Source organism: Haliotis asinina, chromosome 1 (genome assembly GCF_037392515.1).
Source record: "Haliotis asinina isolate JCU_RB_2024 chromosome 1, JCU_Hal_asi_v2, whole genome shotgun sequence".
In the NCBI taxonomy this organism is placed as follows: Eukaryota; Metazoa; Mollusca; class Gastropoda; order Lepetellida; family Haliotidae; genus Haliotis; species Haliotis asinina.
Genome location: NC_090280.1, coordinates 79,378,524 through 79,405,148, shown reverse-complemented (window position 1 = coordinate 79,405,148; position 26,625 = coordinate 79,378,524). Strand labels below are relative to the sequence as shown.

General features: G+C 41.3%; 1 protein-coding gene across 2 annotated transcripts in view; it reads left to right on the top strand.

The window, feature by feature from the left end:
* Nucleotides 1–12,637: 12,637 nt before the first annotated feature.
* The window catches only part of LOC137297848 (sodium-dependent dopamine transporter-like), a 112,137-nt gene continuing 98,149 nt past the window's right edge, over nt 12,638–26,625 (top strand). Inside the window, exon 1 of one of the 2 annotated variants that reach the window (XM_067829813.1) lies at nt 12,638–12,804. The gene's annotated coding sequence lies outside the window, so the exon portion shown is untranslated. The remainder of the gene's footprint in view (nt 12,805–26,625) is intronic. The other variant, XM_067829834.1, reaches the window with a different exon arrangement.

Below are 26,625 nucleotides of genomic sequence, written 5' to 3'. Positions count from 1 at the left end.
CAAGAGAGCCCGATTCCGTAAAACATGGGTTGCTACAGGCCACGACGTTCACGCGTCGCTACTGATATACCAATCGGTTTTTAACATGCACTGCCATTCTGGATGTATAGTTTGCTACGATATGCAACAGTTCCAAACAATATATATTCGCCAGATATACTAGATATACAGACGGACCAATAAATCAAACTTCAGTTACGCTTGAGTTTGATCCATGTGCTTGATCCATATTATATGAAAACTGGAAGGAAGAAACCAACAATCTGAACCAAAGACAAACTTTACTAACGAACGAACAACTGGTTTCCCATTTAAATCCCATTCTTTAACATTGCGCTAAGGTTACCTTAGTGACTTACGGTCACCTTAATGCTTTGTGAAAAGAGGCCCGATCGGCAACGAGCGACACTAACGGAAGGGAGATAACTCTCAGTTTCCTACTACTTCCTTACTCGTTAGTAATGTGTTAACTGGGTCAGCTGGCTCCTTAAGCAGCGAGACTCGATTATCGACAGACCGCCGCCATACAGCTGGCATATTGCTGATTGGGACCTTAACAAGTAGAACCCCAAACAAAATAGTCATCGAATGATAGCGTTTAATAATTCTTCGATATTTGCACATTTGCATTGTAGCATTTCTAAGTGATGGTTAGTCAACTGAAGATATGAGTGTTCCAGCAATATGACATGATATCCATCCTATGAAGATGCGTATTAGCATTGTTCTTCATTCAGCAGGCCACGCCTGTCGTAACCAGGGCCCCTATTCTCGAAACGCACGTAGCGCTCAGAATTCGTAACTTTGATCGTAACCAGTGTGTTAAGAATGGGCTTAAGAGGTTCGTAGGGCTACGTTTCGAGAATAGCTAGCCAGATCGGGTGGTCACGTTCTCAGACTTGATTGATGCATGTCATCGTATTTCAATTCATAGATTCACTGATGTTCATGATGTCAGTCACTGGATTGTATGACGCTATTTACAGACATCCCCATATCGCTGGATAATTCAAGTAACTGGTTTGGGTGGCGATACAATACTAAGAAATTGTGGGATATACATATGCATGACGTCACAAACGTTTCATTACATGTCTTTGTACGAGACGTATGTAATGACGTAAGTCTGGCTTCAGTGACGCTTCCCTGTAGGGTTGTTTCGTACATTTTCTTTCTGTTCCATCTTTAGTGTCAGACAATGTTCAGAATAACCCAAAGGAAATTCGGGGCGATGCGAGTAGCCTAGTGGTTAAGGCGTTCGCTCGTCACGCTGAAGACCAGGGTTCGATTCCCCACATACGTGAAGCCCATTTATGGTGTCCCCAGCCGTGATACTATTGTAATATTGCTAAAAGCGGAGTAAAACTCAGCTTACTCACTGGAAATTCCCAACTACTGCTTGTCCCACGTTAAAGGCTCGATACTTATGTCACGTGTTCGCTCTGGAAAATAATCCGTAATTCCCCCAAGCTTGACATACTCTAATCTCGGGCTTGTAGCATTCACACATACCAGTTCATTCCTTACTAGGATCACGTATCGAACGCTGGGTGATTTATGTATAGTTAAATGTAGGTATCGGGCTATTTATAGTGTCATATCCAGAAACGCCTTCAGTTATCGATACTGTTTGTTCACCGCATGGGACTTCCTGCACCAAGCGTTCGTCAGTTTTTGCAGATTATATCTCGTGCTTGTGTTGACTTTCCGAAGCGATAATATAGAAATATTCGTTGTCAAATAACATGACGAACATTTACACTATGTACACGTGCTGGTAAATGTGAGATGTGAGATTAGTAAAAGAACGACATTTTTTTTGTTTTGTTGATATGTACACGAGTATTTCTTGTGTTCTGTTAAGTGAACAGCACAGTAATACCCAGTATACCAGGACCAAATATATCCGGAAACCTCACCTTCCGGTCACTTTTCATAAAAACCCATTTTTCATTATAACGGATATACGGTTTCAGTTTCTGTACGGTATACTTTACTTTACAACCGGTATGACCCCAGGGTGTTCAGATTAATTATACAATGTGCAATTTGAGACTAACATCGCCTTTTAGCTTCTGGGCTGGGCTGGGCTGGGCTGGGCTGGGCTGGATAATGGGTGAGTGAGTGAGTTTTAGTTTTACGCCGCACTCAGCAATATTACAGCTATATGGCGGCGGTCTGTAAATAATCGAGTTTGGACCAGACAATCCAGTGATCAACAACAAGAGCATCGATCTGCGTAATTGGGAACCGATGACGTGGGTCAACCAAGTCAGCGAGCCTGACCACCCGATCCCGTTAGTCGCCTCTTACAACAAGCTGAGTCGCCTTTTATGGCAAGCATGGGTTGCTGAAGGCCTATTCTACCCCGGGACCTTCACGGGATGGCTGGATAATGGCGCTATACAAAAAACATATACAAGAAAGAGAAAAGAGATTTTTTTATTTAGGTGTCACATGTTATAAATATATACAATATAGATACATAATTTAAAACACTGATAAAATATAACATCCGGCCATATGACCTACGAGACACAAGACTCAAGACACTACAGAACGTATAGTAGTGCATGAACTGAATAATCTATCACAGTAAAACACCTGTGGGAGAAAAAAAAACATATTAAATAAAAATTAACACAAAACTGACTCGCTTATACGCACGAACGTTTGATCGCCCGCTGACCGAGTGGAGTGAAGCACGAGAGTCCCACATGAATTGAAACACGACAAGACCTGCTAATACGGATGGGTCTGGATAACCGGGATTTGACTTCGTATGGAAGAAGTTTATCAGAGTTCGGGCCAAAGACACCATGAATCCACGTTTGATGTTGGCTACAATGGTGCAACGACATGTAGTTTTGGGAAGGTAACAGATATCATAGCCCGACCTCAAGCTTGCAGTCGGTGACTATTTACAACCTTGTAATGTTTTGGTAACGTTTCTAATTTCTACTCAAATCTAAGATACAAAACGAGATCATTACCCTCAATGAGAAAAAGATCACTTACCTGGCGTGTCCATTAGTATCGAAGTTTTGGAGAAACTAAAAACTTATGGAGAACCATATTCGGATTGCAGTTTGAATGTAGATTTGTTCAAACCTATTCTGTCAATTCAATCATCATGTGATGTTTCAGGGACTGAAAACTGTTACTCTACAGACTTTATCTGCAGGATGTATTAATTGTGAAGCTCTTACGGGAAAGACTGGCAATAAAATTTCACCAGCTTCACGAAAAAGATATTTCTGAACCCATATGTTTATCAAGCTTAGAACCTAAGCGGAAAATATAGAAAATGACATTACTTTTCAATACAGAACATGCTTTATAGATAGCAACTTCTATTGGTGAGTGCGACGTGTCGATACAGGTTTTGGTACCGATGTCAAGCTGACTGCTTGAAGTTGTTATCCATTAAGCTTGTTCTGTATTGAACGAGTGTGACTTACTCTACAACTCGTTAACACGCGCTAAACTTCCCAAGCTGTATTTGTGAAAGAAAAAAAATGAAAATGTGTTCCTCCCTCGTCACATTGTTTCCAATCAAAATTTAAAAATAAAGTCTTACCCCACTATTGGAAAAAATTATAAATTACGTTCCCGAGAAACATTTAATTTTTTCATGCAGTCTAACCTGTAAAGATTCTATTATGTACGGGATAGTCCGTTAGCTTAGTGGTTAAAGCGTTCACTCGTCTCGCCGGAGACCCAGGTTCGATTCCCTACATGGATGCAAAGTGTATATCTGGTTTTCCGTGATATTACTGGAATGTTGCTACAGGCGGCTTAAAAACTAAAACCACTCACTCGCTTGTTTGCAGACTCCAAAAACGACGCTGAGTCCTTAGTGCAACAACAAAAGCAGAAAATGTTAACAACATAAAATCAAACATATCGCGTATTGTCTATTTTCGAACACCTCCTGGGTATCATGCCGTTCCACAGTCCTGCAGCCCTTAAGGATAGCCGAATAGGCCATGTTATTTTGCTCATTCTATCTGTAACACTATCATATTACATATCAACTGGATAGTACACAAACATTAGCCCCAGCTGGGGATCTACCCTGATTAGCTATTAAATATAAATTATAAAGCTTGAGAAACCCAAGGCCGTAACATGGGGATCCCAGGCTGGAGGCACGTTGCATGCTCCACTTGATATGCAAGGTCTCCTGTCATACCACTACACAGAAGGTTTAACCGTTATATGTGCCAATGTTAAACTGTTACCCTGGGTTTGCGTGTATTTCTTACACTACAAGATATGACATGCAACCTACAATTTTACAAGAATTAATGATTCAAACAGCCAACATTTTTGCGTCTCACGGGATTCACTATGTAAATTATTCAAGTCAGAAATGGATTAGGTTTAGTGTATAAAATGCTTCCTCCCACGAAACCCGGAGTCGGCTGCACGGCTATCTACAGTACAAGTAGATCTGAGTAAGAATTGGTTTTATGTAACCAATGCATCGGGTGGTAAGGCTCGCCGATCTGTTTCACACGTTTATGCGTATACTGCTTTTATCACGCAAACGCCTATGGCGTCAAGATGAGGGAGACAGTTGAAGTTCATGTCTCGTCCCAGACAAGTATCTTATTTTTTAAAATTCTCTACAGGGGTATTTCAACGTTTAAAACAGACAAATCTGAAACAAATAGGCTGTAGGTTGCCTGGTTGGTAAATTGTTCACTCGTCACGTGCAGACCAAGGCTTGGTTTACGACATCAGAAAGATGTGAATCCCACTACTGGTCTCACCTGCTAACGCCTACTGTGGCGTTAAATCTCACCACAGGCAAACTGTAGCGCAAATGGAGTTGCGCAGCATAGAGAATATGACCAGTCTTCTTATATGCTTCGCGCGCATATACGAAGACTGGTCATTTTCTCTACGCTGTGCAACCCCATTTGCGCTACAGTTTGCCTGTGATCTCAGACACTGCAGTTTAAGTAGACTTAGTCTCAGAGTATTTCGTTACACTCCACCACTCAGTAGTGGAGTGTAACGAAAAGTACTGAGACTACGTTTACTTGACTGCAGACACTGAAAACAGTGTTGCTAAACAATTTTACCACTTACAAGTATCATACTGACCATGGCTGTTACGACGAGGACACACTCTTACACACTTAAGTACGTTTTACGAGGTACTCAGTTAAGGGTTTCAGATCTGTTGATTTTAAACATTTGAATAAAAAGGAATGATGTAATGCATATATTTGCTGATGTATTTGTTTATTTGAAGTTTGATGCTGCGTCAAAGTCTCTCAGATGCATTTTGATCTCGTTTCCCAAGGAAACGCGAAACACGTGTTTGTTAAAAACAATAAGGTTTCATAATCTTATACGATGCTACTTAAAGTTCTTGTCAGACAGGCGCAAGTTCCTCATTGAGACTTATTGCTGGGTAAACATCACCACCCATTATGGACGCTACAAAACAATGACAATGCAATGCATTTGTAGTCGCTGTTTCATCAATGTTAAGCCGCTTCCCACATAGTACAATGCAAATAAAAAAGCTTGTAGCATTTTTCAAGAGTATCTAGTTTATTTCGAGGAGTAAATGCAACGTAAGCGGCGACGAATTGTTGTTATTGTTGCCAAATGTCCAGCTCGTCCCGATGTAGACAATCTGAAGACTATCAGACTTGTGGTTTGCCTCCGAACACAACATCTAAGATTCAGCCGATGGGCAAAGTTATCATTAACAACTTAAAGGTCCACTACAGAAAGCTGAATACAGTATTTGATGACATGCAATATCTACCACAGGCTTGGGACTGCTTCCAAACCCGGACAATCAACAAGTACTACTGACATGCAGGCTTAAAGATCTAGGACCAGACTAACACCCAAGACGAGGATGACAGTGGCCCTGAAGATGATGTGCCCCTTGCCACCCTAGTTGTGAAACAACATCACTCAGCTGCCCTGCCAGTCTTACACCAGCCAGCTGCCCTGCCAGTGAAGAAGACATAGTCCAGAACATTATTGATTCCAGGACCAGGACCCAGCTGCACAAGAAACCCAGTGTTCAACAGCATGAGCATTGACCCACGGAATACGATGATGTGTGTCAAGCAAGTCAGCGAGTCTGACAGCCCGATCTGTTAGCTGTCTCTCACAACAAGCTTGGGTTGCTGAAGACCAATTGTAACTGGTTTCAGTGTACCGGTATTTAACCTCCACTGCCAAAGATTCAGCTGCCATTCTCAAACAAACTAACAAACAAACATAGTGCAGACCACATTTAGTCGTCAGACGTAAGTAGATCTACAGGTGGGACGGTAAACCCATGAATCAGACTTTAGGTGGTGGTTCAGTTTGATCCCTATGTAACGAGGCACGGGCATTTATTGAAAACAAACAATACTTCGAACAAAGCCAAAATTTACTTTTGAAAAATGTACAATCAAATGGAAATCTTAAAAAGGTAATTTTGTAGATTAGGTTTCTATAATGTTCCAACAAATAAGAAATGCGGCGGTGTGTCACTTCAAAGGTCGTTTTTGTTGGAGGTGAAGACTCTGTCTTGAAACGGGATAGCAAGGCCCTCAGGAAGGACAGGGGTGGGAGGGGTAGTGTGTCTGCCTCAGTTCCGAGATCTATCTCCACAAAGTCAGTGTCAGGCACAATATCTTGGCCGGCGATGTTGAAAGAAACAGAGGTGGGAACTGGGTCGGGGACAGAGATGTAGGTGTTGGGAAGGTTGGATAGGGGTTCAGGGTGCAACACACAAGGATGCAAATAGGGAGAGAAGAGTGAACACAGAAATAATGAGACATGGTTCATATGAAGGGCGTGTTGTATACAGGATTGGGAAAGAATGGTTATACAGGATATTGGTAATAAGGAATACCAAGTCACCGTGACAAATAACCATGACAAAGATATGTAAAAACGAAAGTGTAGTTGAAATGAAAAAATAAATTGCTGAGTGAAAATTCATGCTAAATTTGAGTGGTCAGTTTAAAAATTTGGTATTCTTTTCATACAGGGGATTATAGAATGTAAACGCTGGATATATAAAATTTGGTATTCTTTTCATACAGTGGGTTATGGAATATCAATGCTGAGACTCAGGTAAACACATTTAGTTTTCTTTTGTTTTGGTTTCGTGGGACAGGGGTGACAACAGGGGTGAGCGACTGGTGAAACTGGTCTCTGTGTGGGAGAAAACATACAAACTCTGAAATAAGATGTTCTATGTAGAACAAAAAAGATGTGTATTATATCAAAGGACTCAGAGAAACAAAGTCATCATGAAAAGGTGGTACCTTGAACACAACTGCTTGACTATATATATATATGAACAAATCACTCGATGGTCAAATTCGTCGGTAGATGTCGACAAACAATGGCGAGATACAACAACAACAATGGCGTCTTTTTGCTGAGATCGGTAACTACGCAACAGCCGGCACTAACGGAAGGGAGATAACTCTCAGCAGTATATTTCTTAACCCTGGATGAAGTGTCAACCGGTTCCATTGTTGGTATGCGTAGCAAGTGTTTAGCCATCACCCGGTGGCAAAAATTCAGCTTTAAAATCATGTGTATCCTGCATAGTTGACGTAGCTTGGTAACTACGCAACAACCGGCACTAACGGAAGGGAGATAACTCTCAGCAGTATTTATGGTTGACGTAGATCTAAACATGGCTTAGCTGAAGATACAGCATGGTAATTAACATTCAGTCGAAAAGAGACAACGTGACTAACACGAATAACATCATGAGGGATGTTGTATCCTGTGAAAAATACTGACAGTGTTAAGTTTCTGAACCTCAGCGTCATTTCCAGCCATAGGGCTTGGCTGCAAAATAGTTTCCCAGTTTCGCTATGCCCACAAAACGTTACTAGCCCACAATGCAATTCGCTAGCCCAACATTTGAATGTAGAAACTAAGCAACATATTTAAAATTTAGATGTTGCTAAGATATTTTTCGGCATGAGATGGGTTTCATCATTAACTTGATGAACATGTTTATCAGGTCATAATCTTGCATGATTTAAAAGCGTATTAACTTAACAAGTGAGAGAGAGTGATGTATTCACAGAAATGACCCTATGAAAATTCACTAGCCAGTGGAGATTTACTGGCCCGATTGGATTTTTACTAGCCAGGGGCTAGCGGGCCAGTGGCTACTAAGCACAACGGCCTGGTCTTTTCACTACCTTGGACGTTTAGCCATGTACGTCGGTTGGGGAGGTCAGGAGGTCAGGGATCGTTGATTTGCTTGATGCAGGTGTTATTTCTGTATACTGAGTCTCGGGAGTTCCAGACTAATGGGTGACGTCATCGGGTGTTTTGTTGTGAACAAGAGTTAAAGTCAGCACTGCTTTGTTATCATACTCATAAAGACAGAATGAAAGTGCGAAGTGCATTTTAACCATTTCCATTGGTGACGCCACAACAGTGTAGACCGATATACATGACGTCAGCCACACTGGTCTGGTGTATTTTACTGACTTGTGCATATAGCTGCCGATTCATATTTTATAAGTTTAAATCGCCGAGTATAGTTGTCGTTTAAACATACCAACACGTTACCAACACACCCCGACGCAAATACGCATACATCACGTGTGCATTTTGAAATATTTTACGAGCACTTCGTTGAACTTTACACCAGATGCTCAGTTTTAGAAGTTAAGAAATAATCCACTTATGTAACCTGTAAGTAGTTATCATAAGTCCAGTGATTGATATACTGAGCAACGGCTCATTCCTTCGGGATACGATCACACGCTATCAACCAACCAAATAGCTAGAGGTCCATTTAGTCCTATCTTACTACCAGAAGGGTTGCTGCGAAACAACTTTAATCCGTATTTCTAGAGTCTCCTGTCGTTTTGAGGGAGAATACATCCACGCGCGTACTGTGGCGACTCTTTTACTAATGGCGTCATTCCTCTAAACACGTTCCAAATTAAACCAGTTGACAGAGCGTTTGTCCAGGGAAGGTTGGTGGTTGGATCTTCTGGGCGCGGACCACGACACGGCGCTCTGATGAAACAAAACCGATAAGCCCAGGAAGTCTACAGAATGTGGCAAGTCTAGATTCCCTTAGCTTTAGGCTGAAAATGAAGGAAGTCTCAGGGCTCCATTTCATTATAGTATATTTTTTTTCACTATGAACTTTTTTCATTAAAATATGTTCATTTCATAGACTAGATGTAAGACTCCGCATGATATGAATCAGTAAGGTAATGGGCGAGTTTAGCTTTACGTCGCGTTTAGCTTTATTATAGTGGTGTGTAAATAATCTAATCAACAAGCATGGGTTGCTGAAGACAAGGACTTCTAGTCCTGATCTTCACGTGTCTCGGCTGGGTGTGGTATAGTAGTTCGGCAGCACAAAATACTGCATTGTCCGGACTGGTTCAGGCTCAGTCGCGCGCGCAAGCACGTTCACATACATAAGTTGGCAGTTTAAGTAGAATGTCTCACAGTCCCTGAACAACATTTCCCCTCTGCCCAATCCTTCAATGCCAAAGCCCTAAACGTATCAAGTCTAGATTTCCTCAGGTTCTCAATCTCAGGACCAGTATGGCTAACATTCATTAGATTGCCACGACGTGATGTGTTTGTAACTCTAATTCTAAATGAAGCATTGTAAAATGATTTCAGTTCGATTGTCCCCTTTCATTTTAAATGTTTTGAGACAAAAATTATATACTTTCAGAGATTAAGTGTCTAAGATTGAAGTAAATCGGTCTGCACGTACTGTATGTCCGTGAACCATTAAACGAGCCTTGAGTTGTGTTTTTTACCAAACGCTTGATCTTCAGTAACCTATATCTGTCGTGAAAGGCGATTAACAGGACCGGGTAGTCAGGTTCGCTGACTTGGTTGACACGTCATCGCATTCCAGGTGCGTAGATCAACAACAACAAAATGAAAGACTGTGTAACGTCATACAGAGATGCATTGACTGCTGACAATACGATTGATGCTCCTCACACGTCATCAGTAGTTACTGAGGTAGGTAGGTAAGGTTTTAGGGCGACCTTGGGCCTTAAAAGGCCTACATGCGCCCAACACTTAACAAACAGTTATATTCTTGTCCAGTTAAATTACGTCGTACTTATCCGTTTTGACGAGGAAATCTAATACAGCTCTCTGTATGCAACCATACATTAAATTATCGCCAAGAATTGAGCGTAAAATTAGTTTTGGTTTTATTAAGCGCAATGTCTCCAGTAGTCACTGATATTCCTAAAAGAGTTACCCCCCTTTACACGTTTTCACATCAGCTCTACTTTCCCGTCTGGTGTTTTATATTGCTCTTAACTCTCGTATAGGAAAATTCTGCCCCCGTCCCTGGAAATTGGGCGGCACCAACGTTAGGTTTATACATTAAAAGATATTTTGTTCAGGTCAAGGCTAATTCTTAAACATAAGCATTATGCTAAGATATTAATTCTACGCAGACACGTAAATATGGACTAAATATTTTACCTTACCAGGTTTATAAAGTTTCACAAAAGTAAGTCATCGATGTGTTAATGGAATTAATGGCGATTACGTCTGGGTTTCTCCCGTACGCAATTTTGGAAAGAATAAAAACAACCATCATCATCATCATTCTAAGTAAACGCATCGTTGAAAATATTTCTTGACGCATTCATCTAATTCTTTCACGTTTTGACGTTGATGCACACCCTTTGATCAGGTTGCCAGCTTCACCTGATGCTGCTGGCGTTGATGCCTTTGCCTGATGTTGATACAACCGTCGGCAGTTACACCCCTCTTTCCAGGGGTGACGTAAATGTACGCGTCTACATCTACAACGAGGTGTTACCGGCAACTGAATTCTTCCCAAAGGACCTAAAACCTCATCAGTGTAAAATGTTGCAAGTTGCCCGTGAGATACACCGCGAGAAACACAGGCTTAAATCAACAGTGGCACAGAAACCGACATACTCCCCAGTGTGTATCGTATATCCCCTGCGTATATCACATATGTATCCCCTCCAGCCCCGTGGCAGTCGGTGCAGTATTCGGTGAACTGGTTTCATGGTGTACTGTGTCCTGTGTATTACTTAATGAGAGAAGTCAAGCTGTTCGAAAGAATTAATACATCGGTCTTGATTGATCGGCAGCGATGTGAATTATTAGGCATGAAATTAGGGTTAGTATCTTGGCAGTTTTCGTATACCGTGGAATCCAGGACTGGCAGGATGTTTCCTCCGTGGCTTCGGGAATTACACAGAATATGATCAGTTATTATTGTTGCAGACCGACTGTACAATCTAGACCTTGACGGTCCTTTCAGTGAGTAAACACTACATGCATTCAACAAGCTGGAGGCAAATACTCTACCCTTTATGTATCTCTAAACAATCTAACACGTCCACCTTTATGATCCAGCATGTCCACCTGTATGATCTGACATGTTCACCTGTATCTGACACGCACACTTGTACGATCAGACACGCCCACCTGTATGGTCAGACACGCCCACCTGCATGAGTTGACACTTCCAACTATATGATCTGACATGTCCACCTGTATGATCTGACACGCCCACCTGTATGATCTGACATGTCCACCTGTATGATCTGACACGTGCACCTGTATGATCTGGCAAGGTCGCCTGTATGATCTGACACGTGCCCCTGTATGGCCTGACAGTTTGATTTAAATTTATTCACAGACGTGAAAGAGATTGAGGACAACATGCATTTTCAGTGATATACATCTTATGAAGGAGTAGAGAGAATGTATAGCAAAGTTAAAGAGAGAAAGAGTCTACCTGACAAGTCCACCTGTATAATTTGAGTGGGACACCTATATGATCTGAGTGGGACACTTATATGATCTACGCCTACTTTCAGTCTCGCTACCACCACAACAACCATAGCTGCTGCTGCTGCTCCTACTACTACTACTACTACAGCAACAACTACTAGTACTGCTACTACTCCTACCACCACAGCTACCAAACAACTAATACTACAACTACTGCTGCTAATATTACTGCCACTGCTACTACTACAGCAACTACTACTGCTGCTGCTGCTGCTGCTACTACTACTACAGCAACAACTACTACTACTACCACCACAGCTACCAAACAACTAATACTACAACTACTGCTGCTAATATTACTGCCACTGCTACTACTACAGCAACTACTGCTGCTGCTGCTGCTACTACTACTACTACTACTCCTACTACCAGTCTCGGTACCACCATCACTACTACTGCTGCTGCTGCTGCTGCTGCTACTACTACTACTACTACAGCAACAACTACTACTACTGCTACTACTACTACCACCACAGCTACCAAACAACTAATACTACAACTACTTCTGCTAATATCACTGCTACTTCTACAGCAACTACTAACACTGCTGCTACTACTGCTACTTCTACAGCAACTACTAACACTGCTACTACTACTGCTACTGATGCTACTGCTACTACTACTACTACTACTTCTACTACTACTACTACTACTACTACTACTACTACAACTAGGCCTACTTTCAGTCCCGCAACCATCACCACATCAGTTTTTTCGCCCCGAGAAGACACGTCTCCAGCAGTTGGTACAGTATATAGACTGCCGTCACCGTGAGGTCGGGCGGTAACAGAGCTGTACATACCGTCGGCTTACACTCACACCTCACATAATCCTCGGGGGTGTCTGCGGGAGACGCGCCCTTAAGTCACAGTTCATGGAATGCACCCCAAGAGAAACACGGAACTTATTCCTGATTAAAGATTCTTGGACATCATACTATGTTTCCACGGACAAGACGGCACAGTAAGTTTTTAAAGTTTTCGTATCAATTGAGCTTACTGTTATGTCATGCATCAATAGACACTCACACACGTGTGTTTAATTTATGCCATGTTTCTATCTGCCGATACTGCTGCCTAAAGTCATTAACAATTACCTCTGCGTTAGACATGCCGTGATCAGGCAAGCCTCGTTCAGGATGGTCCAGTGTTTGAGTTTGTCTGATTGGCTATCAGATTTGTCTGATTGATGGTACGACAAAGCTTTATAGATGATCAGCTTCTTTACATTCACAATAGCGGTAATGTGTGTGTGCGTGTGTGTGTGCGCGTGCGTACGTGCGTACGTGCGTGTGTGTATGGGTGCGTGCGTGCGAGCTTGCTTGCGTGTGTGTATTCTCCTTGAATGATTCAATTCTATCTAAGAGAAGTATATTCTTCAAGAGAATTCTTTCGTTTGCATTTGCGTGTGTGTCTATCGGTGTGTTTGTCTGAAACAAATAGAATGTACAAGGTTGCACATACAAGCTAAAATAATCTGTTCTTTAAGAATAACTATTCGGAGTCCCTCCTGAAGAAAGATATAATTCAATTATGCCGTAATTTCTAGCAGCACGTTAACAAACTCCTAATGCTTAATTCATCTGTTACGCACCGCGCAATGCACGTGACCCATGAATAACAGCGCTCGTGCGAAGCTAGTCTATTACGCGAACACGAGGCTCTCTGTGTGCACGTGGAATCCTAGACTAGTTTCAGTGTTTTGGTGATCTCGTTGAGTTTTATGACGTATGTAAAACGTCTGGACCAGCAATTCCAGTGAATAAAAATACCGAATGACGATCACAAGTCCTGACGAATATACGACGCTGTGCTGTCAACAAAGCCACTGTGTTGCCAGGTAACAAACGCACAGGTTGCTAGGAGTCTATATTTCAGAATCCCTCTCGATTCATGACTTTGGTTCAGGAGAGGCTAGGTGTTACATGGCAGGTATATCATGGACAGTTTAGCAATAGTTCAGCAATATCACGGTGGGGTACATTAGAAATGGGCTTCTCACATTGTACCCATGTGAAGAATCGAACCCAGGTCTTAGGCATGACGAGCGAACGCTTTCACCACTAGGCTAACTGCTTTGTTGTTTTGCGCTGCGTCAGCTCAACAAGAGTTGATAAAATTACAAACATCCGAGGCTTACCGGGGCTTTTACCTTTATCAACGAGTGTTGATATAATTGGTATCAGTAGACACCAGGGTGAGATTCTGTTTATCATCAAAAATCATTCTTCATCAATTTTCAATGAGAAGTGTACATCTCTCAACACTGTACTGCTAATAAACGTGTCATAGCATTGTGACGTCATCAAGATCACGACGTCATAGCATTGTCAGGTCATTGTACAAAACGATACACCAAGCAGATACTGTAATATCGTATCATTTAATAATATCGTGTAAAAAAGAAAATCGTTTGTACATAGTAATATAGTAATATCGCATAATATAGCAATAGTGTATGTCTTGAACAGTAATATGGAAGTTTGCTCAATTTCATGCTGAATCGAACACATAGATGATAACTCACACCTTCATATAAGAACCGGTGACGATCCGAGTTAGAACCTGTCTCCAACAACTCAGGATCGGGTTGTATGGCTTGCTGACGTGATTGACATCCGTCATCGTATCCCCATTGCGTAGACAGATATTTGTGCCGTTGATCACTAGATTGTGTGGTCCAGACTGGATTATTTCCAGACCGCGCTTAATGTTAACCATGGAGCTGGAGTGTTTCTGAGTGTAGCGTTGAACAAGCAAACAAACAAAGAGAAAACAAACATTCAAATAAGACGCAACATATGTCTATATCTCCTAATTAGCAAATATTGAAACTTCATCCCGAAAAACTGCTTTTACATGGTAACGCAGGTGTGCCTTCCTTACCCCAGCCAGGATTACACGTTAAGACGAAATGTTGCCCTTATTATACAATTATTCCTTCTTTGTCAGAACTAAAGGTATGTTTGTTGTTCTCACGTGGCGAATATCTATCACCTAGGTACCTTTGAGACCTCGTTCACAGTTAGCCCTGAAATAACTGACAAAATGTGGTATAACTAACAAAAACTATTCATTAAAAAAACATTGTGAGTGAAAACCTCGTTTATGCATACGTCCATCGTGGTTTAATGGGTGGTGATGTTTACCCAGCAACAAGTCTTAATGAGGGACTCGCGCCTGTCGGTCTGAAAGGAACTGTAACCAACATCGCGGAAAATTATGATCGCCTATTTTTGTTTTTACAAACATAACGTGTTTCGCGTTTCCTTAGGAAACACGAGCTCTGTAAAATGCATATGGATGACTTTAATTAGGAAGAGCCAGATACAAGTTTATATTTGTCAGCATTTTGAATGGCGCCAGCAGGACTGGCAAGGATCATGGGCTGAAACTGCATTAACACTTGTTTGAAACGTGTCTTTTTCAATATTATTAAAGGCACACTCTCACGTCACCCTTCTCCAAAAATCAACAGTGCATGTCCCTCATAAATACTAACATTCGGCACCCGGAGAAGGTACCATATAATTTATTCCGAAGAAAATTACGTGTTAAAATTACAATGTGAAATTAAACAGTTTGAATGAATTGATGCAACGTTGCATTAAATCGACTCTCGCGCCCTCCACCGACCGAAGTTTATTTCAAGCAAACATCATAGACTTATGTCCCTTGGAACGCTCTTTACGAATATCCTATAACGCAGTTTGTTATTGAGCCCAGTCAGGCAAACATCGACAAAACTGCATTTTCGATGTACTGATCAAGTGTTTACATTCCACATATCGCAAGTGTTCTCTGTTTGGAAGCTGTTCGCCTCAAAGTTTCAATTATCGATTTCAGTCACGACGAAAGGGATAATAAGTCTTTTATTGTATCAAAAGGAAGCTAATGTGAGTCCTATGCTCCAGTGTATATATTATAGACAAAACTGTTGTCGAAAAAGTGTGACATTGTGCCGTTAAAAATGTTAACCGTGGAAATCAACTCACGTGAAAATCAACTCATCTGGTATAAAGTAACCCACGCTACAACCCAGGACCAAGGTAACTAGACATCATTAGTCAGCCAGAATGATTTATACAATCAGTCAATAGGGGAAATATACCAGCGCCTTGAGCATGCACTAGTGCGTGGATATATGCCCTATATAAATATCCTATATCTATCTAAATATTGACAATCAATTATAAGAGCATGGTTACAGAAGTACCTACCCTATATATACAGATACATAGATTCATTGCACAAGACAGATAGTACATAAGTCACTATACATATCCCAAGGTGTGCAGCGTTATGCAACAGTTTACATATGGTTGAATATTGTATAGTGAAACGTTTGAGTTTGAAACTAGTCTAGGTAGTTGTTAAAGTTGGAGGTATATGTCAATATTTACGAGACTGTCGTCGTGATCAAGCTTCCCTAGATATTTATTTACGAAGTGATTCTATCCCCACACATTAATCCTCGCACGCTCATTCTATTTGCAGAACATACACACTCACATTCGTACGCAGGACCGATTGAATGCCGAAACTATATTTTTTTAGTGAAGAAAAACAAACATTTGTTTTCGAGTCGTATCGTTTTGTGAGTTGACATGCCATGGTGTAACTGAAATATGGTTCAAAGCGTACAACCCAGTCTGCTCGCTCCTCCCTAACATTTGTCGTGATGTAGTGGTCAGAGCGTCTGTCCGGAGAGCAGAAGGTCTCGGGTTCGATCCCAGGCCGCTTCATACCAAGGACGTAAATATATGATACTTGTAGGTCCTAACCTGACGCTCGACATTAATGGGTACAACATTTACTGGTCGGCTCGGAGTCAGTATAGCGTATTCATGTGGTATTCATGCTTAACTGCGGCATGGTGTTTTAGTGAGTGAGTTTTTACGCCATACTCAACAATATTCCAGTTATATGGCAGCGGTCTGTAAATAATCGATACTGGACCAGACAATTCAATGATCAACAGAATGACCTTCGATCTGCGCAATTGGGAACCGGTGACGTGTCAACCAAGTCAGCGAGCCTGACCCTCCGATCCCGTAAGTCGCCTCTTACGACAAGTATAGTCACCTTTTATGGCAGGCATGGGTTGCTGAAGGCCTATTCTACCTCTAGCTCTAGTGAGCTAGCGCTAAAGATTCAGCTTAAGTCTGGGCTAGTACAAGCAGACGCACGTACACACGCATGCATGTCTTCGATTGGGCGAAATATTCTCAAGTACGACCTTATACTCCTTTTCACCTCTCGTAACGCTTGTCCATCTGACACCCGTCAAGGTCCAGGATGGAAGAGGCCTTTAGAAATCCATTCTTGCCATAGAAGGCGACTATACTTGCCCTGAGGCGACTAACGGGGTCTGGTGGTCAAGCTCACTGACATAGTTGACACATGTCATTGGTTCACTGGATTGTCTCATGGACTGGTAATAGTATTTTGTTTGTTTCCTGCCAAATCTTCCAGCTACATGTTGGCGGTGCCAATTGCGCAGATCGATGCTCATGTTGTTGATCACTGGATTGTCTCATCCAGACTCGATTATTTACAGACCGCCGCCATATAGGTGGAATATTGCTGAGTGCGGTGTAAAACTAAACTCACTCACTTGTCCATCTGACTTTATGTGTAATCGCAACAAGCATCAATATTGTCAACATAATGTGCACCAATCTCTTCACTTGTATAAACTCAAATATCATTTATGTAATTACTCTCCTTGTGCATAATGTTGTGTATCACGTGCTTGATAACAGTGTTAACATCTACACCGAAAAGTTTCGTCCATTGCAATCAAAAGTCTATCTATCCATAAACGTGTTCTTCTTAATCACACCAGCTTCTACATGTCACTAGAAGAAGCGATTCTGCTCACTCTGTTCAAAAACGTTTGATATACTGACTAAATGTCACGTCTGACAAACAAAAACTATAGATGAGGGAATTACTTGGCCGCAGATATACACAGTAGAAAAAGTAGTGCCTGCTTGAAACATAATACCATTCCTCGAAATAAGGTATTATCACACCTCGGTGAATGTTCAGCTGTTGGAAGTCTAATTTAAAAAAAAGAAAGCTGACAGCACCCAACTCTTAACTCAGTCCAACAGGAGTGCAGATATTTCACAACTTATTAATATTATTATTCCCAACTTATTGCTGGAATAAAACCGCGTCAATCCATACTCACACAGTCACTCGTGACTTAGAGACCCTTGGAGATCCGGAATTAGAACAGGTTTTCAACTTCAGTAACCCATGCTTGTCGTAAGAGGAGGCGAACGAGATCGGGCGTTCAGACTCGCTGACGTCATGGACTTGGTCGACACGTCATCGTATGCCGCGTGCGTAGAGCGAAGATCCTGCTGTTGATCACTGAATTATCTGGTCCAGTATCGATTATCTACAGACCAGTGTCATTAAGCTGGAATATGGCTGGAGTGCGGCGTAAAACTAAACTCACTCACTCACACAGGACTTATCCATTTAGACTTTCTAATTTCCTCTAGATTTATGCTGGACTCCAAATTTATTCATTCGCGAAGTTCTAGGAGACTGACTTGTCTTTAATAATATTTAAGTTGGATTCGTCTTAAACGTGAGCGTGACTTTGACTGCTAGTCTTACAGCTGACAAGGCATTTAACACCTAGACTCATTTCGGAGTGAGTAAGTGAGTTTAGTTTTACGTCGCACTCAGCAATATTCCAGCTCTACAGCGGCGGTCTGTAAATAATCGAGTCTGGACCAGACAATCCAGTGATCAACAACATGGGCATCGGTTTATGCCGTCGGGAACCAATGACATGTGTCAACCAAGTCAGCGAGTCTGACCACCCGATCCCCTTGGTCGCCTCGTACGACAAGCATAGTCGCCTTTTATGGCAAGCGTGGGTTGCTGAAGGCATATTCTACCCCGGGACCTTCACGGGTCAGACTCATTTTGGAAGACATGCACGTCAATAAACGTGTAAGTAAACAAACTTCACCAGCCATACGTCTCAAGTCACGCACCACAAGCCATGTGACCGGGACGAGAATGAATGAATATATATAGAAGCCTATAGGTTCAGTGCTCAAAGGTTAGCTGGTTCCACTGATGGTAGGAGTAGTTCGGTATGTAAAGAATTTAGCGGTGTGTCATAGACGGGATCCCAGTCTAGTGATTAGATGATTTCCTTCAGAGACTATATGAATGAGCGACCGAACGGGTTTAGGTTTAGCCGCACTCACCAATATTCCAGCTATATGGCGGCGGTCTGTAAATAATCAAGTCCGGAACAGACAACCCAGTGATCAACATCATGAGAATTCATCTATGCAGCTGGGATACGATGACATGTGTCAACCAAGCGAGCGAGCCTGACCACCATATCCTGTTAGTCGCTTCTTACCATAAGCATGGGTTACTGAAGATCAATTCTATCCTCGGATCTTCACGGATAGAAAATGAATGAGCGAATGATTAGAGATGAGTTTCAGGGTGGGCAGCGTGCTGAAAATGTTGGCCATTGTAGTAGGTAGCAATTGTCCCGATTCAATTGTGTAAATGGCAACTGAAGTAGGTGGCAATTGTTCTGATGGCAGTTGTTGTAAATGGCAACTGAAATTGGTAGCAATTGTCCCGATTTAATTGTGTAAATGGCAACTGAAGTAGGTGGTAATTGTTCAGATGGCAGGTGTCGTAAATGGAAACTGAAGTAGGTGGCAATTGTTCTGATGGCAGTTGTCGTAAATGGAAACTGAAGTAGATGGCAATTGTTCTAATGGCAGTTGTCGTAAATGGCAACTGAAGTAGGTGGCAATTGTTCTGATGGCAGTTGTCGTAAATGGCAACTGAAGAAGGTGGCAATTGTTCAGATGACAGTTGTCGTAAATGGAAACTGAAGTAGACGGCAATTGTTCAGATGACAGTTGTCGTAAATGGCAACTGAAGTAGGTGGCAATTGTTCAGATGGCAGTTGTCGTAAATGGCAACTGAAGTAGGTGGCAATTGTTCAGATGACAGTTGTCGTAAATGGAAACTGAAGTATGTAGCAATTGTTCAGATGGCAGGTGTCGTAAATGGAAACTGAAGTAGGTGGCAATTGTTCTGATGGCAGTTGTTGTAAATGGCAACTGAAGTTGGTCGCAATTGTTCTGATGGCAGTTGTCGTAAATGGAAACTGAAGTAGGTGGCAATTGTTCTGATGACAGTTGTTGTAAATGGCAACTGAAGAAGGTGGCAATTGTTCAGATGACAGTTGTCGTAAATGGCAACTGAAGTAGGTGGCAATTGTTCTAATGGCAGTTGTCGTAAATGGAAACTGAAGTAGGTGGCAATTGTTCTAATGGCAGTTGTCGTAAATGGCAACTGAAGTAGGTGGCAATTGTTCTGATGGCAGTTGTCGTAAATGGCAACTGAAGAAGGTGGCAATTGTTCAGATGACAGTTGTCGTAAATGGAAACTGAAGTAGACGGCAATTGTTCAGATGACAGTTGTCGTAAATGGCAACTGAAGTAGGTGGCAATTGTTCAGATGGCAGTTGTCGTAAATGGAAACTGAAGTAGGTGGCAATTGTTCAGATGACAGTTGTCGTAAATGGAAACTGAAGTATGTAGCAATTGTTCAGATGGCAGGTGTCGTAAATGGAAACTGAAGTAGGTGGCAATTGTTCTGATGGCAGTTGTTGTAAATGGCAACTGAAGTTGGTCGCAATTGTTCTGATGACAGTTGTGGTAAATGGCAACTGAAGTAGGTGGCAATTGTTCAGATGACAGTTGTTGTAAATGGCAACTGAAGTAGGTGGCAATTGTTCAGATGACAGTTGTGGTAAATGGCAATTGTAGTGGGTGGCAATTGCCTGGATGAAGTTTGTCGTAAAAGGTAACTGTAGCAGGTGACAAATGTAGATGACAACTGATGCAATTGTAAGAGGCAATTGTAGTGGATGACAATTGTAGTAGGTGGCACTTGTCTGGGTGGCTGCTGAACGCTGGGGGTTGCCTGGGTGGCAGTTATCGTACGTGGGAGATAATAGACCGTTGGGAAATATGAGTAACAAGTGTGATAACTGAGAATGAAGATTTTTATGGATATCAACTTCTTTATATGAGAACACAACGTTTCGGAGTTAACGCTTACTCCTTCATCAGGTGAGGAGTAAGCATTAACTCCGAAACGTTGTGTTCTCATATAAAGAAATTGATATCCATAAAAATCTTCATTCTTATGTATTTCACTTCTAACTGTCCTTCAAAGAAGTGTGATAACTGGTTGGAAAGAAAATAAACTACCCTGTTACTAAACTAAACTGCTCTGTTACCAAACTGAACTGCCCTGTTACCGAACGATACAACTCCGGGTTCCAGCCCCTCATGAGTACAACGTGTGAAGCCCATTTCTGATGTCCGCCGACGTGATGTTTCTGGAATATTGCTAAAAGCGGCGAAAAACTCCCTCCATCACTCACTCAGTCCTAAGTTTTAAGGCTGTAAATAAGAAAATATAAAAGCAAGTTTATAAAAAACGAGAAGCATCGTTCGTCTTCAGCCTAGTAACGTTTTGACAGCGTTCACAGGTAAAATATAATGTTTAAATTACGATTTTCACTTTTTAATTAGAAGCAAGAGACTTATTGGAGAGATGTCTTTGGCTGCAGAGCCTAATGTTTTCACAGTCGTACTTCCTATGATAAAATATTATAAATAAAAGACTATTAACAAGCGCCCTGTTACTGCCACTTAATAGTTGAACAAACAAATATGATAGAAGGAGAGTCTGTTTGTAAATTGCCAGTCAAAGATCTATTTGTGGGTTTGTACAAGAGATAGACCTATTGATTTCATTCTCGTACGGGTGTTTATTTTCTGTAGCATCTGAACCTATGATGTTGTAGGACGGCCGTGGGAGCCGTGCCCTGTGTTTATTGATGCTGACTCGACAGAACTATGTTTTGTTTGACGAGAATAGATTATATTCTCACCTGGATATATTACCGTGAAAGATGATCTTGTTAAAGCAATGGGTGAGGGAATTCTCGGTTTCAACGGCGCTATATTCGTATTTGTGTTATTTATTTAAGAGCACCTGTATAATAGATTTTGTTTGCTGAATGATGTTCCGAAATGGAAGAAAAAAGGTAAGGTATTAGTACACCTTCGTCCTTGTCCGAAACAGATAAATGAATGTAAATCCTTTTAATTAAACCGTGTCAGTATAATAATAATAGTTTGATTTCCAAAATATGTCAGCATTCCGTTTTGATCTAAAGCAAGACTTTCAGCTATCAAAAGTTCACTTAGACATTGATGCCATTCTTTACAGCAACCTTGCTCTGTCAAATAGTATTAATGAAAATATCTTAAGTCATGTGCATAAATACAATGTCCGAAGCGCTTTGATTAATCAATAATATGTATTAATATTATATCCATTCATTATTGAGTGAGTGAGTGAGTGAGTTTAGTTTTACGCTGCTTTTAGCAATATTCCAGCAATATCACGGCGGGAGACATCAGACATGGGCTTCATCATTCATTATTGTCCATGTTTCAGAGGGGAGCAGGGGGTAATAAGTTACACAACTTGTGCCCAATTCCTTTCAACATTGAACAAAATATGATCAAACAAGCAATATGAGTTTGATCAAAGAGTAAAGACGTCAAAACGATAACCGACTGAACACAGTCGTCCCCAAAGTATGGTTTTACATAGTTTTTAGCGTGGCGGGGGACACCCGTGTAGATCCGGGTTACCATTGATCTTCAACAAACCATGCTTGTATATGAGGCGACTAAAGGGATCGGGCTGTCAGACCTGCTGACATTGTGGACATAAATCGTATCCCAATTGCATAGATTGATTCTCATGCTGTTGACCCGGGTCCGGGGTAGAATAGGCCTTCAGCAACCCATGCTTGCCATAAAAGGTGACTCCTCTTCTCGTAAAAGGCGACTAACGGAATCGGGCGGTCAGACTCGCTGACTTGGTTGACACATGTCATCTGTTCGCAGTTGCGCACATCGATGCTCATGCTGCTCATCTCTGGATTGTCTGGTCCAGATTCGATCGTGCTGTCTTATAGCTGGAATAGAGTTGAGTGCCGTGTTAAACAACAAACGAAAACACAAATCAGTAAAGAAATCATATGCCTGGTATCGTCTTCCATGTTGCCGCCCGTAACCGTCAAAGGCCTATTCAGCTTATTAACTGATACACTATTATTAATGGCTGGGGACACCAAAACAAGGCTTCACACGCTGTACCAATGTGGGGAATGGAACCCAGATTTTCGGCGTAACCAGCGGATACTTGGCTATCGTGCCACAAAAATTGGTTGACACGTCATCGGTTCCCAATTGCGCAAATCGATGCTCATGCTGTTGATCATTGGATTGTCTCATCCAGACTCGATTATTTACAGACCACCGCCTTATAGCTGGAATATAGCTGAGAGTGGCGTAAAACAAATTCACACACTCACTCACTTACTTTGCTATTGACCGCTTTGTGATTTCGAATGGGCATACTCCCCAGTGACCCGAGAATGAAAATAGAGTGTACATGTATTTAATGATAAAATGTAGATATAATACCCCGGACACTCGATGGCGGAATTTCAGGAATATTTTCATCAGGGTAAGTGAGTTAGTTTTACGCCGCTTTTCGCAATATTGCAGCAATCTCTCATCAGGGGACACCAGAAAGGGGAATCGAACCCGGGTTCTCGGCGTGACGACCGAACGCTTTTACGACATGAGTGGCCCACCGCTCATCTGCATCAGAAACCCCGAATAAGTCTCCTCACAAATGCATCTTGTACTGCATGCACTCCTCACATTGACGTTAACACATGCATGCATCACTCATATTGAATGATTCATAAATATGATAAAAATTATTATTATTGACAGAAATGGTAAAAACCGTTACAAATATCTGCCTTTGCTGTCAACGCGAGATAAAAAAGAGCCATAATTTCTTCACATACTGATTTTATGTCGTTTAATGAAAATTTATATCTCTTCCGTATAGTTATCATCAGAAACGTCAATACAGTTCTGTGCGAATTTACCATTATCAAACTATTCCTCGTAATCATGGAAACCAGAAACAGGAAAGAAATCAAAGAATGCCTTATTTCCAATGACAGACGCACAGACGTTATCTGATTTTTATCGTTTCCGAAGGATAAAAATTAACAATGCAAAATACTCATTTAGAAAGGATATTGATCAAAACGTGTTAGTTATTTGGAATTGTCGTGTATTGTGACTTTATCGCGTGGAATGACAGTGAGACACGCAAAGACAGAGGCGACGAGGGAATAACAGGAACACGAGCTGCACGTGGGAACACGAGCTGCACGTGGAAGTAGCGGTTCGATCAACGTTCGGGGTGCTGCAGCTGTTTGGGGAATATGCAACGGTAAGTCTAGTTCAGGGGTGGTCTGGTAGCTCAGGTACTACATTCTCATCGGTCCTATTTTTTACTGATTTTTTAAACGGTTATTTATTTTCATGATTGTATCGCTATGTAATTATCTCTGTCGCAATGCTCCGTTTGAAATTACAAAGGTATTGACATTTAACGATCGACGAGGGGAATTCCTGGCTTTGTTTAGGAAAATAGGTTTCTGAATTTGGCTCAAGGTAGTTACAAGTAGATATTTCAGAATTAATTCGCGATTCCCAATCAGATTTAATTTGTCTTTGGGTTCGATTCTCCCACAAAGGATACGATGCCTACCCATATCCACCCGCTCCAGGCTAGAGCTTTTAACATTATCTTTTGATACCTGTCACGTTTTGATACAGGTGTCGATAGTAAGGAATCGATGCTTAACAGCTCGGCGGGGCGGTTGGATAGCCTAATGGTTAAAGCGTTCGTTCGTCACGCCGAATACCTGTGTTCGATTCCCCACGTGGGTAGAATATGTGAAGCCCATTCGTGGTCTTCCCCACCGTCATATTACTTGACAGCGCGGCGCTTTTCTCTTGGCCAGAACTGTTCCAGTGTCAACGGATAGTGTTATATATATATATATATATATATATATATATATATATATATATATATATATATATATATATATATATATATTTTCCATTTAGCCATCTCATTTAGTGCATATGAGAAAACGTAATATATATCCATACAGATAAAACATTTCCAAAGGATTGGAATACATAGTCACAAATTTACCTACATCATCTGTTTCTTTCTTAGCTTTATCAGTTTTTTAAATCCAGTGTGGACTACGTTTTATTTAATATGATAACATTAATGTTATTGTCCCGCAAGGGGAATTTGTCTTGATTTCAAAGAGCCAATACAAAGCATATTGTATAAAGAATATATACGCACAATGTCAAGCTACTCAGAATGTAGTGATGAATCGTAACATAATGAAAATACATGATATAATAATCACTCGTGCCTCATCATAGATTTCTCTAATACAGTTTTGAAGGAAGATCATGAAGCTTTAAGCTGAGTGGAACAGATGATTTTGAAGTTCTATTAGTTTTGTAACACATGGTTCGGAAACGGCTGCAAGAAGGTAGAACTTCATAACATCCATTTAAAAAGTGTTATGGATTCGACTGAAAGACCAGAGCTTAACGTTTGAGACCCCTGAAGGTCCCGGGGTAGAACAGGTCTTCAGCAACCCATGCTTGCCATAAAAGGTGACAATGCTTATCGTAAGAGGCGACTAACGGGATCGGGAGGTCAGGCTCTGTGGTCAGGCTCTGTCATTGGTTCCCAATTGCGGTGGTCGATGCTCATACTGTTGGTCACTGGATTGTCTGGTCCAGACTCGATTATTTGCATACTTCGCCATATAGCTGGAATTTTGCTGAGTGCGGCGTAAAACTAAACTCACTCACTGACTCTTAACTTTTGACTTATACTGAAAAGGTAGAGGTTCGAAACTAAGCCGCAAATTTTACTGGATATGTTCACAGTTTTGTCAAGTTTGTTTTTCTGTGTAAGAGGAAGATTTCCATACCAGACATGAAAGCAGATATGTAAGAATATTATTAATAAATGTTTGGTAGACTTTTTAAGATGATCAGTGTCTACATTAAATGATCGCCTCTGTTGTGTACACGATGTGAATTTGATTTCCATGATTTCAATGATAGTACCCAGGTATTTATGCTCTTCTACTGTTTGAACTTACTGTCCCTCAATACAAACAGGTTCCGATTTGGTTTTGCAGCTTCGGAAGTCAGTTATTTCCTTTTTTTTGTCTATGTTCAGGGAGAGGAAATTTTCTTTGCACCGTGAAGTAAACGCATCAATATTTTTCCTATATTCTAATTCCGACTGACGAATAAACCCAACCAAAATGGTATCATCATTCGAAATTCAAACAGGTGGATGGCTGAATGTAAATATTTCGACTTATCCCATGTTCGACACAAACGAAAATCATTAGTGTATAAGAAAATACGCTGACCAAGTCTTTAATTCGAGATCGCCACAAGTCGACACATTGGATATCAGTAGAAATAATTTAGCCAATGTTCCGATTGTGTTTCCAGGATTGTTAGCAAGATAACTGTGAGTTTCAATTTTCAATCGAGTTTCGACCAGACAATCCGATGATTAACATCACGAGTATTGTTCTACGAAATGTGAATACGATGAAATGTATGAACCAAGTCACCATTGGTTGCTCCTGTCCTCTATTAAACAAAAATCGTGCTGTTCGCCCAACGTGCTTCCGATGGAAGGGGGTCGTACCCTAAAGACAATTCCTTTACGGTTATTCCCCAGCTGTTTGAGT